General features: G+C 43.0%; 1 pseudogene; it reads right to left on the bottom strand.

Annotated features, from left to right (window-relative positions):
• Positions 1 to 999: 999 nt before the first annotated feature.
• Positions 1,000 to 1,514, bottom strand: LOC103731627 (annotated as a pseudogene).
• Positions 1,515 to 15,738: the final 14,224 nt, after the last annotated feature.

The following is a 15,738-nucleotide window of genomic DNA, read 5'->3' as shown; positions in this document are numbered from 1 at the left end:
TAGAACTGGGAGGCACCAAAGCGAGCTTGTGAAAACGTCTCTGTTAGGGACCAAACGAAGCAATGGGTCTGCAGGTCAGAAAATTGATAGGATAAATAGGAAGAGTCAAGCTTCGGAACATGATTATGTGTTTGCTTCTGTGGGGAAGGGTGGGGAGTGTTCTCTCTCTGTGTGAGAGAGAGAAAAAAAGAGAGAGAAATTCAGAAAGAGAGAAACGGAGAGAAACAGAGATAGAAAGGCAGAGACAGAGAAACAGAAACAGAGAGAGCCACCTGACTTCACAGACCTAGGGTGAGTGCCATCATCTCTGGGGAAAGATATGAAGCTAAGTGTTCAAGGTCACCTTCAGAAAACAAACCAAAGAACATCAATAAGTGCTGAAGCTGTTTTGTTTTGTTTTTTCAACACACTGAGATTTTAAACTTGTCTTGAAAACTACTGGGCTTAAGAAGTTTTTGAATTTTTGTTGGAGTCCTTTAATCATTGTTCCTACCTGTTATGTGATTCGGCCCTGTTTTGAGAAGCTCCCTCTTCAGAACTCACCTTGTGCACAGGGCTGCCATTCTGTAGGAGAGCATTCACCATTTTCAGGAAAATAAACTAGACACTTTCAGGGAAACACAAAACAAGGTTCTCTCTCCAGACAGAATGTATTGTTAGGAATACCGTGACTGCTTGCTGATGAAACACAGCTAGGTTCAACTGCACTTTCCTTGTCAACGCATTTTCTTACATGAGTACAGAGAATCCTTCAGAAAGGATATTAAATAGCCCTAAAATTATTGATTTCTTTGGCATTATGCACAAAATGGCAGCCAATTCTTAATTCATAGACAGGCTAATGATGATGATATATTTTGTCTGTGAGGAGCCAGTGGCTAGAGACGCATGATACAGGGACGTTGACAAGTCACAGAGTGCTGGGTTGTCAGATGTTTGCATACCCTACCTGAAAAAGGAACTTATTTTGTGTTATAAAATATATATATATGCAAACAATTATTGAGCTTCATCTTCGGGACATAAATGCCAAGTCAGTTTCTCTTCCTAAAACACAACTTCACTCTAAGACACTTCAGATTTGCCTCTTGGGCCAGCACCAAGTCAACCTCATCTGAATCCTTCCATTTCTTCAGAAACCTTAATTCTCCACTGCTCTCTGTGACATCCCTGATTTGTTCAGCATCAAGAAGTCTGGCAAAGGCTCTTGGTTGGTCAGCAGCATCTCTTTCCTTCTTTGGTTTTCCATCATCAGATTCACTGTCAGATAAAGTTTTTTTTGTGCCATCTTTTTCTTTACCAGCTTTTTGATAAATAAGAAATGCCTCAATTAACTCCGGACAGTCTACATTTTCTTCAGGTTCTCAAGGATGATCAGCATCTGTATATCCTGTCCACATCATTCCAGTACTTTCTCTACTACAAATTCTTCAGCCTCTGCCTCTTCAACTTTTTTACTTGTTCCATTCTGTTTCTTTCCCATTTTTTTGCAATGTAGTTTTACTGAAGGCCATTTTTAAGAATTGTAGGCGTGAACAGGTCACTGCTCCAGTGCCCCCAGCTGTGGGTTCTGAGAGCCTCACCTCCAGCAGAAAACATCTTAGTTTCTACAGATCAAGGATGATAAAAGATAATATATGAATGCCATTGACCAACTCCATCCAAACCAAGCTTGGCTGGGAAAGAAATAAAGAAATGGGGAACCTCAGGCCTCCTTCGGCTGAACAGAGCTGACAATGAATACACAAAACCATCACTGATGGAATTTCCTCTGGTGGCTGCTCTCTCTGCTCTCTCCTGCCACAGATCCTTAGGTATTTTATGCATTATAAATAAATGTTGGCGAAAACAGTGAGCTAAACTTACTAAAGAGGGAAATCATCCCCACAAGTGGCAGCCCCATCCCCAGGTGGCAGCCCACAGAGTCTTCAAATGGCAAGATCATTCTCCAATTTCCTCCATACAGAAGATGAACCCATGAGAGCCACAGGAAAGCCTTTTCCACTACAGCTGCTAGAAGTTCCTAGGGCACATACCTGCTGTAAACAGGAGTCCAATCATTTAACACTAGTAATTCTTACTGTGGTCCTGTCAATAAGAGCCAACATATATCGCAGATATACTGGGAACTTTTCTAAGAAATCATGTCATTAATTCGTTTACCTCTTTAAGAGACTTTATTCTTTTTTCAATATTTTGTTTATTATTTTTATTTTATGTGTATGCATGTATTGCCTGCATGTAGGTAAGTGCACCTGTGTTGTGCAAAGTCCGCAGAGGACAGAAGAGACTGTCGGATCCCCTGAGACTGGAGGTACAGACAGTTGTTAGCTGCCATGTGGGTGCTGGGATTCAAACCCAGGTCTTCTGCAAGAACAACCAGTGTTCTCAACCACTGCGCCATCTTTCCAGCCCTGAGACTTTATTCTTTAAGAAAGAGGAAAGTCTTCGGTGTCTATTCATTATACAAAGTGATTTGTTTCACAATGCCATTTTTATTTAAGTCCATCATGTGCTCTGAGAAACTTACCTGATTCTGTTACAAAGCCCATTTCAAGCAGTAGAAAACTAGAAGACAGAACATATTTGATCACAAAGCTGAAAATGTTCATCACTAGAACTGAAACCTGGGAGTCTGGTCTCAGGGCCTGTGGTTTGACTCCTGACCTTTGAAAAGAGGTCATTATTATGGGTTGTCTCTTACAATGTCCCCCCAAAGTCCACGTGCTGAAGAATTAGTCCTCAGTACAATATTCATAAGTAAGGTTCAGGGAAGTGATTGGATCATGATGGCTCTGACCTAATCAGTAGGTTCATACCTTGATTGGCTCATAATTGAATGGACCACTGGCAGGACGACTTGCCCTGGAACACTGCATCTTACCCTCTTTCTCTGATTCCTAGAAATTAGAAAATGAACAGCTTCCCTTTGCCACAACGTTGTTCTATGATGTACCCCTTTGCTACAAGTCTAAAAGCAACTTAGACCTGTCGACTGTGGACTAAAACTCTCTGTCATCATGAGCCAAAATATGTATTTCCTCCTTTTAAGTTGTTTTTCTCCAGTGTTTTATCACGGTGGCAGAAAGCCAACAGACACAAGCCTTCCTCAGGCTCTGGTCCTCCCCTGGGGAAGATGTACAGGTGAATAGTACAGACGAATACACATGAAAGCTGAGGGCCCCGAAGGCACCTCAGGCATCAGAAGTTCGCTCCTGTGGATTTCCTGGTTTGAAGTACAGTCCACCACACTACCCCACTGCTCAGCTTTCAAAGTTCAGCTGAGGACCACTCACAGTCTTCTTTACCCACCCCCACCTGATGGATTAATCATGCCTGCTGTCACCTCACTCTGTACAGACCTTTGCTCCAGTGGCATTTGTGACATTTTATCCTAAGTACCCTGTCATTCATTCAACTCTCTGCTCTGGGCCTTCCAAGGCAGAGAGCCCATCTTTCTTGGATTTGAATTCTTAATGGCTACTACAGTGTCCATCAAGTGGAAGGTGTCAAATCAACAGAGTAAATAAAGCACTCAGTTAATTGCCTCCCTTTGTACTTGAGTCACTAAAATTGTATTTCATTAATGGAACACTCTCTCCACATGTCCATCAGAACAACTGCAGGAGTATTTCCCCTACCCCCTTGAAAATTAGAGGATAAAAAACAAACTAAATTTATTTCAGCTATGAAATAAATATTTTTGGTTATGCAAAAAATGGCTATACTATGATATTTTCCTACATACCTGTGATTATACCTTGTGCTTAATCATTCTATGATAGAGTTTAATTACCTGTAACAGTGTGTGTGTTTGCTATTAGACCGTAAGCTGTCTGAAGGCAGAACTCCCTTTTTGTGCCTTTCTTGGCCAATGCTGTGGCCTCAGGCTTGGGACAGTGACTTGCATGTGTTCACCGTTGATGACCACTGTCTCTGGAGTAAAGGATGGATACTGAACCAACAGTCAAACCTGGATTTGTGTCTTGACTCTGCTGCCAGCTTTCAGGAAAGCCTGGCGAAGCCTTTTCTACTCTGGTCTCAGATGGCTTCCCTTTAGAAAAACAATATTTAAAAAAAAAAGACTACACAGTTTACTTTCAATGATGTAGACATTCCAAGGTCTTAAAGCTATGAATTCATGAATGAGAAAGGTAGTGATGGCAGGCTCTTCTGCTGACTGTACCCTCAGTCAGGTATGTCTGGAGTTTAATGCCAACAAGGGCACTTGATAGAGGGCAGAGCTGGCAGCAGCCGTGAGCTTCATGACCACAGTTGGTGGAGACCAATTTACTGGGGACATCCTAGAGTGCAAGATCTGTATTGTCCAGTTGTTAACATTTCTGAATCAATAATGCACGTATCTAAAACGAGAGAGAAAAATGGATTGGAGGAGCTGGGGAGATAGATCAGTTGATAAAGGGCTTGTGTCTACTTTGTAAACATGAGTCCCTGAGTTCAATACTCAGGTCCACATAAAAATGTCAAGTGTGGTGGTACACTCTTAAAATTCCGCCAGTGAGGAGACAGACAGGAAGAGACTTAGGGTAAACTGGCCAGCTGGTGTAGATTAAATGGCAATGTCTAGTCTAATAAGGAAAGGCCTTCTCCCAAAGAAGGGAGATACCATCCTGAGGATAATACCTAAGGTTGTCCTCTGGCTTCTGCACACATGGACACACATACATACCTGCACTCAGACATATAACATGCATACACATAAACATATACACCTTTAAAAACCTGGAGGAAGTAGAATCCTCTGTTTGCAAATGACATTGAAAAGTGATGAATGAGAATATTGCCAGATATGTTAAGTCACATTATGCTTAGGACAAAGAGAAATATTCCTGGTTTTCTTGTTTACACATCATAAATACAATCTACACAGAACTGGAAAGGCACATGGCTTCCTCTGTCTTTTCTTTATTCTTCTTAAAACAGCAAGCTCAGAAGAGCCGAAGCTGGAAAAACATTCTGGGACTGACATGCAAATGAGAAAACCAGGTTTCACACTTGACAGCCTCACGTCCCTGTGAAGTCATTTTGTTTTTCTTTGAAAGCAGTGTTGAAAGAGTGCAAGAGACGTGAGTGTGATAGCAACCATTTGTATTCCACTCATGTTTTCTCAAAAGACGGGACTCGAAGACGAGTAACACGCTGAATCACCACAGTCAAAATTTCAACAGCTTCCTTTCCGGCTGCCAGGCAGCCTAGGAGCAGAACAGCAGCCCTTCCCGTCTGCAGCGCTCTGGAGGTATAGCAGCTGCAATCCCTGCCTGTCATGCTTTCTGGAGGGCACAAAGGCCGCTGTGAAGTGACAAACCACAGAAGCTGGTGAGCAGGAACACAACACGCAGCTGCAGATTCTGCAGCCTGAGCAGCAGCTGTCAGCGTCCTTCATAGGGAGAATGTTTGCATCAAGGGAGCATGGCTGCCTAGGTGTTAGCAGAGATTCAAGTAAGAAGTATAGGGACCATGTCTAAAGTATGCTGCAAATATGGCACAAAGTCTAAACTATGTAACTGCTTTGCAAGAAAGAGGCTTGCCTGTTGATAGACAAATATAGCTGTAACCTGGGGGTATGATTGAATTTTAATTTGTCTGTTTATCATGGGAATATGCCTACTGGTATTCCAGGTAGCCAACATGTGCATGTTTCCTAAAGTCTGGGCTGGCTGTATTTGACTGCAAGGCTGAAGGAGTGCAGAAATCTTGGCTGCCTCACAAGGGTGCAGCATCCTAGTGCTGAGGGGACAGCCAAGAACGAGACCCTGCAACAATGCATGATGGATTACCAGAAAAGCCAATGGCTTGGGAGAACTTCCTGATTTTAAAGCTCTGTGGCACCAAAGTTCTCCCAGAGAACTCATTGGAGAATGTTTTGGAGAGAGGGAAATAGCAGTCTGATGGCAAATGGGTCTAGTTACCGAGACAAGACCTTCTAGGATCAGATGGTAAAAACAGGAATATTGAAGATTATTTGGAGCCATCAGCTGGGCGTCTGTGTAATGGTTAATTTCCATTGGTGGGAAAAGAGGTGTGCCTCTGATGTCTGAGAGCATGTTTTCAGGGAGGTTTAACTGAGGAGGAAAGGCTAACCCTGAATGTGGGTAGTGCCATTCCATGGGCTGGGGTTGAACCGACTGAAAAGGAAAAAAAAAAAAAACAAGGAAGTGAGCTGAGTACCAGCTTTCATTTCTCTCTGGCTCCTTACTGCAGATGCAATGTGACCAGCCAGCTCACACCCCGGCCACTATGCCCTCCTCACCACAGGGCCTGCGTCCTCAAACTCTGAGCCAAAAGAAACCCTTCCTTCCTTTCTGTCTCCCCGAAAAGATATATAGCCATGCATTTAATGTCACTTTTGTGCATGACTAACATTACTTTAGTACTGATTTTATACTTTAGTATATAGTACTAACCTCGTAGTGATTTTATAAACACTTACTAAAATTGATGTTGAAAAAAGAAATTAAAATGGAGAAAGTCTTAATAAATACCACAGTTACCTAGGAGAACATTTGCATGAGACTACTTTTTTGATAAAACACCTGTAAAAATCTCTCACACGGCAGCTAACAACTGTCCATAACTCCAGTTCCAGGGAATCCAACAGCCTCTTCTCTCTTCTGCGGCCATTGCACGACATGGGTGCACTTACCTCTGTGAAGGCAATGCACGCATACACATAAAAAAATAAATAAAAATAATAAATAAAATACACCACAAGATATTTGAATATTGTTGGAGAAATTTTTGCTTCATAACATCTAATTAACACACAAAGCATTTGAGAGTGTCATCTAGAAATGTGAAAATGCAGAGACTGATGGCTAGACATGTTGCTTGCTTCCATTACCCTGTGTAAACTGTTATCCTTCTCAACTGTGCTGACCAGTTTTTTTGTCAATTTGAGACAAACTAGAGTCACCTGGGAAGAGGCAACCTCCCCACTGAGGTATTTTCTCCATTTTACTGCCCTGTGGGCATGGCTGTGAGGCATTTTCTTTAATTGCTAATTGAAGAGGAAGGTCCAGCCCACTGTGTGTCATGCCATCCATAGGCAGGTGGGCCTGGATTGTATAAGAAATGTAGCTGAACAAGTCAGGGAATCAAGCCGGCAAGCAGTCCTCCTCCTTTGCCTCAGCTTCGGTTCCTGCCTCCAGGCTCCTGCTTGACTTCTTGCCCCGACTTCCCTTATGGATTGTGACATGGAAGTAAGTCTGAGCCATATAAAACGTTTCCTCCCCTAAACTGCTTTTGGTGATGATCACAGTGACAAAATCAAACCAGAGCATCAACGGAACCCAAACCAAGATTTCACACTAGCCTGCAGCACAAAGCAGCCCACTTGGGACCAGAAGCATGTAACGAGCAGGCATACCAAACAGTTAAGGTATTGTGACCTCTGTACTTGACAAATTCAAAGTTTTGAAATGTCTAATGGGTGGGGGGGGGACCTAGCTAAGCTGGTAATGTGCTTCCCTAGAATACAAGGAGAACCCCAGCACTGGATGTGGTGGCATATACCTATAATCCCAGATGAAGGCATAAGACTCAGACATTCCAGATCATTCTCTGCTACATGGAGATTTTGAGGCCAGCCTGGGCTAGAGGTCCTGTCTAAACAACAACAACAAAATCCTAATAGGACGTTCTTGAAACATGCACTTATAATTTTGCTGATGTAAATCAATGACTGTGCAGTAGTTCCACAGGGCAATCACCTCATCAGTTTTGAAAAGTATAGTATTTGCCCTCAAATTTCTGATTGAATTATTCTGGTGAAGGACCCACACCTTTGTATTTCAAAAGCCCCCCAGGAAATCCCAGCATGCAGTTCTGTTTGAAGCCTAGTGGCAGAGCCTGTTTCTTAATGAGTCTCCCACTGCAGTTTTGTGTTCTCAGCCACCAGAGGATTTTCCTCTTCACGTCAAAGCTTCTCATTAAAAATCTTTAATAGCTTCCTATGGTGTGGTAAAATGAATTTGCATTCTAATGGCATGGAAGGGCCTTACCTACCCCTCTATCTTTCCAGCTCTGTATCTTACTATATTCCATGAACTATGGTATTCAATTGAATAAATCTGGTGTTCTCTCCCGAAGCCTACCTCAACAGTAGCTTCACAGTGTTTCTCTGTGGAAAGTGACCTTGCTTTATTTTGTCTACTTAAGGTCCTCATCTTCTGAGGCACCACTTGAACGACCCTTTCTCTGGAAGTCCAACAGGTTTAAATCCTTGTTTGTTCTCCAATCAATTAGTGCTACACATAGGCCATCATGAGATTAGACTGTCATATGGCAGAAGCCATGTTAAAGGGTCAGCACACTGCTGTGCTTTTTCTAGACATAAGAGAAGAAAATATTCTTCATGTTTATCTGTTATTGTATCCATATCAGGGTTGTATGATGGCTTCTGGTCAGTGGAGTGGAAGTGGAATGCTACTCTCTGAGGTAGCCCTTAAGAAAATTCTGTGGACTTCTTTTCTCCCTTATCAGGGCAACCTGAGATCAATTATAGAGTCCTTTAGTTTGGAGACTGGGCTTTAGTTGTCTTTGCATTTCCAAGGACTAGCAATGTCTAATCATGCAGCAAGTGTATAGTGAACATTTATTCATTGATGCCAGCGTATGGTCAAAAAAGAGCAGCTTGGACCTTCTAAACAGTACTGAAAGCTGATTACTAGTGGAAAGGCAGGATAAAGGCCAATACACAGAGAATGCAGTGGACCAAAAAAATTTTTAAAAAGAAAACTATCTGAAAGGTCAGTGTAGGCTTTGGGAAAGTTGTGTACATGCTGTGGAGGTCAACATGGCATTTGTCCATGCCATTCTGCAAAGCTGTGGAATTGTTTCATGATATGTTGATAAACATTCTAAGTCATTACACTTGCCTATTTTTCTGACTCTGTTCTTAATTACTATGTAACTTGAACCAGGACACAATAGAGATATAATTGGGAAAGGTATTTTGGCTCCTATTTCAGATAATGAAGTTGAAGTCCGTAAGGCATTCACTCCAGGCCACTCTTTAAGTAAAGGCAGAATGAAAACCCAGTTTTACTAATGAGAAGCCCAGGGCCCCTTCCTCTAGGCAGGAGGCTGCATGCTGCACCAGCTCCTGAGGTGGCACACACCATCACCTGTGTGCTCCAAGGGCTTCTCAGTCATCAAGAGTTAAAGCTGAGAAAGAGGCTTGTTTACCAGCACCAACTCCAACTATGCTATCATACACTCCAGGTTCTTACCATTCCTGTGATAGCCCCATATCTGAAGTCAGAATAAATGGCCAGATGGACAGGAAAGCTAAGGGATCTACATTAATCATTAAGCATGAGACAGTACAAGACAGAAATCGCTGTCATATCCAGAATGTGGCATGGGACAATCAGAAATAAAAGCTTTTGTTTTTAGGAGAGTTTGAGTAAGCCTGTCAGACAAAGGGGATAAGCCAAAATTCCCATGAAGCTAGACTGATCCTCCAGAAGACAGGTCTGGACAGTATTTCCAGCAGGCAGATGGAGAAGTAAAGCTATACCAAAGGAGAATGAAACAATAATCTGGCTCGGGGCCTTCCTCTCACAGATGATCTTAATGATAGACTGTTTCAGGAGGATAAGCACTCTGATCAACCCATACCCTCGACCTCTGACCTCTGGCCAAGGGCATCCTCTTTCACTTGGTGAGTCTTACACCTTACTACACAGGCATAGTAAATGCTTATGTAGTAATTTCTGGTTGCTTCAGAGTCGATTTTGAATACATTTAACTTTGTTTTATCAGAAGCAGAGCTCCATCAACCTTGACAGGGCCTACAGTTCTACACTGTACTCAGATGGCTCAAGCCGTAACTAGAGATGAGAAATTAGAGGCATCTCTTCCACCTCACAGACTAAGCTCCCAGGTCTCCCATAATGGACCAGTCAGGTGTTTTCACCGAACTTACACCCTACTCCTTCCTAGCTGCTATGTATCCACACTCTTGGAGTTCTCCTGCCTGATTATTCGTTCCTGCCTCCGTTCATCAGAGGAGAGGACTGCCCTACTGAGTGGATACCATGACTAGCGTCCCAGTTTGCTTTATGTTGCTGTGATAAAACACTGATCGTACCACAACTGGTCACTCATGGACGTTGTCTATGAATTGGCAAGGCCTAAGGGACACATCTGCAGTGCAACCTCTACACCTAAGGCTCATGGATCATAGAACAGGGATAAAGAAGAGGACACTAGGGAATCAGTTCTCAATAATGAAGCTCCTCATGCAGCGGAGGACCAGGAGCACAAATGGCCAAAGTGTAGAGATCAAGCGTCTGCTAAATAATGGTCCTTGGACAGGGCTCCTTTATTAAACTTCATTCACCCAAGGCTCAGGGACCATTGTGGAAGAGGGGGCAGAGAGATTGTAAGAGCCAAGGAGGATGTGCATGACCATATGGAAACCAAATCCTACAAGCTCCTGGGAACCTGCTCATATGATTCTATGGCATATGTGTCAGCATACACAAGTCCCTTGCAAACTCAGGCAAATGGTAACCCAGCATAGAACTGGGAAAATGAACATCAGACCCCAATCTTATCTAAAGAAATGTTGACAACTGTTTGCTGCTAGATAAACAACAGCTGATCTTCCTAAAACAAGGGACTCTAGATAGGCTGACTAGACTCAGCGGATGGACTTGCACTGGGGAAAGGCTGGGGGTACTGACAAGACAGTGGGCAGTAACAGGGATGACAGAGTATATGGGCTCCAGTGAAGGGGAGAGGCTATGGGAGGGTGCCATTTGGGATGGGGTTATAAAGATGATTAAGATTGTTTGAGATGTCCTGTATGAAATACACACACACACACACACACACACACACACACACAAATCAATAAAAAAAAGGAAAGGAGGGAAAAAAAAACCAACAAAAAAACACTGACCAAATTATTGAGGGAAGCCAAGGTAGGAGCTTGGAGGAATGCTCCTTTCTAGCTGGCTTCCCCTGGCTTGCTCAGCTGCCTTTCTTATATAGTCCAGGCCCACCTGCCTAGGGATGGCACCACTCATAGTGGGCTGGGCCCTCCTACATAACTCAATAATCAAGAAAATGCCTCACAGACATGGCCAGGCCAGTCTGATGGAGGAAATTCCTCAGTTGAGGATCCCTCTTCCCAAGTGTGTCAAGTTGACAACTGAAACTGACCACAACGCCTAGACAGGACCTGGGAGTAAACATCTTTAATTCTTTAAGGGTATGTTGAACTTTCTCACTTTCTCTTCTATCTGAAGGACCAAAACCAGGGATTGCTGCAGGCAGGCCATCTTTCTCCTAGGATTCTGGAGAAAGCATGAAGGTGTTCTCCCAGCACCAAAGCCATGACCAGGCAGCTGGACATGTGTGAGACAAGGGCCACAAAGATGTCTGCCAGTATAAACAAGCTTCCTATAACAAGGTTCTCTTGGTCACAGGCAGACAATTAGATATTAAGCTATCTTCAGAGAAAAGAACCTTGAAAACCCCACTGCAAACGCTCATTTCCATCTAGCCCCCCTTTCTTTCCTGTTAAGGTTGCACTAGTTCTAGGACCCCAATTTCACTGGGGACTTTTCTTTTTTAAAAATACTGTTTTTATTTTATGAGTATGAGTGTATTACCTGCATGTCTGTTCAGTGTGCCCATGCCTTGCAATGCCCACAGAGGTCAGAAGAGGGTGGAGGATCTCCTGGAACTGGAGTTAAGGTCTGTTGTTAACTGCCACATGGGTGCTGGTAATCAAACCCAGGTCCTCTGCAAGAGCAGCCAGTGTGCCCTTAACCACTGAGCAATCTCTCCAGTCCCTCACAGAGGATATTCTAAATCAAAGCTCAACAGAATTGTTTTCACTAAGAATGTCCAAAATATTTTATTCCAAATGATTCTTTCTGTTCTTTTTCACATCTCCTTCAGGGCTGCCTATATTTCAGCTTAGTGTCTGATGCATTCAGTGTAAAGAAATACTACAATAATGAAGCTTCCTTCTGGAAAGACTGCCTAGGTCTTCACATTCCTGTACAGTTCAGTAGGTAAGCAGCATTGCAATGACAACATTGGGTACTAAGCATTAAAACGTTATTAGGTGCCACTTAATTATAATTACTACTATTTGCAAAGTAGCATTATCTCTATATGACATACAAAACAACACAAGTACCAAAAGAGTGATTAAGTTCTCCAAGATGGAAAGCAAACACTTCACTCTTTGTATTTCAGAAGGAAGGGGATTTAAAATGTGGCGCGGTAGGAAGAATAGGAGACTCACTCAAACTGGGCATTGTAAGCACCTGAAAACTTCACTTATGCTCCACTACATGTCCCACAACTTCTGGAACCTTCCTGATGCTTCCTGATTTCATGCTGCCTAGAGACCTTGTGTGTGTGTGTGTGTGTGTGTGTGTGTGTGTGTGTGTGTGTGTGTGTGTTGTGTATGCCTGTCTGGAGATCAGAGGTGGAAGTTGGGTGGCCCACTCTGTCACTCTCCACCTTTCCACTGGAGTGGAACCTGGAGCTGGCTGCTTTTCAACTCTGCTAGTTCCTCCTCTTCAAACACCTCCAGGTGACAGGCCTATGCAGCCATGCCCAGCTTTTTCTACATAGCACCATGCTTGCATAGCAAGCACTGTTGCCCATTGAGCCATCATCCCAGCCTCCTGCCTTGATTCCAAAGACCTACCTGACCTTCAGTTTCCTCCTCCCTGTGGTTCGTGGCCCAGAAACACTAGCTCGGGATGTGTCCCAAACTGAGGCTGGATTTGACTCTGTTAAGGCTTAGGGCTTGTATCCGTCTAATTCACCCACATAAAAGATTGTAAAGGGCATCATGGGCCACCCTGAGACTTGAATGATCATGGGCTACACTGCTTTTATGGAAAACAGTTACAAATTCTGAGAAAGTAGCCTACAAGAAAGTCTATGGGACTCTCCACTCATAAATTTGAGGCAGCCTCTGTAGATAGGATGAATCTACATTTATTTTTGCCTTAATGAAAATTTAAGAGGAGGAGCATGATGTGAATATTGCTCAAAGTTAGGAAATTTAAAGGTTCCATGAACTTTTATCACTCACCTGAGAATAATATGCTTTTTCTAAGATCCACAAAAGAGTAGCATTATTAAAGACCTTCATCACTGGCAACATTTTCCTGAACTGTTCCCCCTTAGCAGACACTTTCCTAAGGAGCCTAATTGGGTTAAGTTTCCGTTCTTTTTCCTGGCTTTGAAGGAAGAAAGCATGTGTCAATATCCCCAGGGCCCTAGACTCCACGGGGAGTGCTGCTGTCTGATTTGGTGGTGAGTGCTCCATGCACTGTGGACACATTGGCCTGTGAAGTATCAGCCATGCCCAGGTGCCTGATCAAAGTGGGGAAAGAGAGAGAGAGGCCACAGAGGGGACTGGTTTCTCAACTTCAGGGGTGGAGCTGATGGATTTAATCCTTAGTATTTATTGAGCACCTGCAACATTTCCAATATGTACTGGAAAAAGGACCAACCAAGTCTCTGTGCAGCACGCAAGAACAAGCTTTCCTTTCCCAGAAATGAGCTGGCACCACAGATGTATGTAATTCTACTTTCAATGTTACTGTCATTTCTCACATGACTCTCAGTGTAGCCATTTGCTCTGGACAGAATATTTGGAGTCTTTCTTTTCTAATGACGTATGTGCTACAAACAAGCCAGATACTTCATCTGGTTTTCAAGAAGGAAACAAAACAAGAGAAACTCGTTCCACAATCCTGTGTCTGCCCAGCATTTTGTAAAGAATATTCTGCATAGTTTCCATCTTACATGCTGTCTTGAAAACTGAACCCTTGTGTAAAATATCTGTTCATGTTTAAGGGTTGGGTTCATAAGCCAAATCTATATCCAGACTTTTCCTAATTGGATTACTGAGAAGCACATAAAACATATTCTGTCATTTTTTGGTCTCATCTGCTTTAGTTGCAATATCACATTTCACTAGAGTCAATCACCTTTTCCTTTGTTATCTCACACTTTCACATAAATGCTATCAGTCATTCTGCTGAAATCTCAGAGATTCAAACATCCAGGTTAGAAGGCAGTGTGGATCTCTTAGGTAAGAGATAGAATAAGAGGTAACAATATACAAACTGAACTCCTTTCCAACAGTCAAGCTATGGTAGAAAATATATTGCTGGAGTTTGGCAAAGCATGTCTGAAACATAAACCTAGAGAATCGATTTTAAATTTCAGCAATGAGCCTGGGCAAGCATCAGTGTGATAGTAAAATGGGCTATGTGCGTGTCATAGGGTTCTGAGCAACAAGTTTCTATGAACCGTGAACCATGTGATAACAAAAGAGCACAAAAGGTCATATAGAATTTATAATCTAGTAGGATCAAATGTGCCTTCTGCATGCTTCCCAACTTGTGAAACAGACAATTTGAAATAAAGAGCTAAATCGAGCATTCGGGGCTACAATAGAATAAGGTGTCATGGAGGGAGACTGGTCTGACTGGTAGAAATGGAGTAAATTAGAATTTAGGATATTGGATTCCATACCTAGGTGAGGTAAAAAGGACATAAATTAAGACAAATCAATTCTCTAGTTGCTTCTTCTTACTCAGGTGTGAGATAACAAAGGAAAAAGTGATTAACTCTAGTTAGAACAAGAGAGAAGAGGGGCTGGGAAGATGGCTCAGTGGGTAAGCACCCGCTGCCCAACCATGAAGACCTGAGTTCATATTCTCCAGAAGCCAAAAAAGCCAGGCATCCCTAGTCCCAGCATCCCTAGTCCCTAATGTGCATCCCTAGTCCCAGCTCACAGCAAGATGGGAGGCAGAGATCACAGGATCCCCAGAAGTTCACCAGCCAGCTAGCCTGGCATCCACACCAGCAAAAACAGCAGAGACCCTGCCTCAAACAAGGTAGATGGTGTAGACCAACATCAATGGCTGTCCTCTGACCCTCACATGCATGCCTTGGCACATGCATCACACATGCACACATACACATACACACACACACACACATGCACGCGCATGTGCGTGATGAAAGAAGAGGGGCAAGCACATTGAAACATAAAATAATAATTTAAAGATTAATTGAGCTGAGCACAGTAGCACACACCTTTAATCCCAGCACTTGGGAGGCAGAGGCAGGTGGATCTCTGAGTTTAAGGATAGCCTGGTCTACATAGCAAGTTCCAGGCCAGCTGGGACTACAGGGAAACCCTGTTGCAAAAAAAAAAAATAATAATAATTGAACAGAGGAGAAGGAGAAGGGCAAGAGCCTAGATATAAATGAATCTCATTAAATTCAGTGATCTCCATGCCACCAAAGGAGGAAATATTAGAAATATAGTGAATGGGGCTTGGGGAATCACTAGTCCATATTATCTGAAGAAGCATGAAGTTGTCCAGGCAGACATCCTACGGGCAGTGAGGGCTTGCTGGCAAGATCCATCCCAGAAGGGACCTACAGAGAGACCAAGCCTGTGTAAGTGTATCCAGCCCCTTGTGAGGACAGCGAGCAATCTAGAGCTGAGCACAAGAAACACCACTAAGTGTCAGAAAGATTAGAAAGACCTCCTAGAAAAATGTGAAATTAAGCTTAGCTTCCAGGGTGGGGAGGATTTGAATAGAAAGTGGTTGGGGAAACATTTCTGAATGATAGGAGGGATTTTAAGGACAGAGGTCCCAAAATAGCAAAATGTATGAACTGTGCAAGGTGCTGGCACATCTGGTCGACCAG

This window comes from Nannospalax galili, unplaced genomic scaffold (assembly GCF_000622305.1).
Source record: "Nannospalax galili isolate Female #2095 unplaced genomic scaffold, S.galili_v1.0 scaffold1750, whole genome shotgun sequence".
Taxonomy (NCBI): Eukaryota; Metazoa; Chordata; class Mammalia; order Rodentia; family Spalacidae; genus Nannospalax; species Nannospalax galili.
The sequence above is the reverse complement of the archived record's forward strand: the minus strand, read 5'-3'. Positions and strand labels throughout refer to the sequence as shown.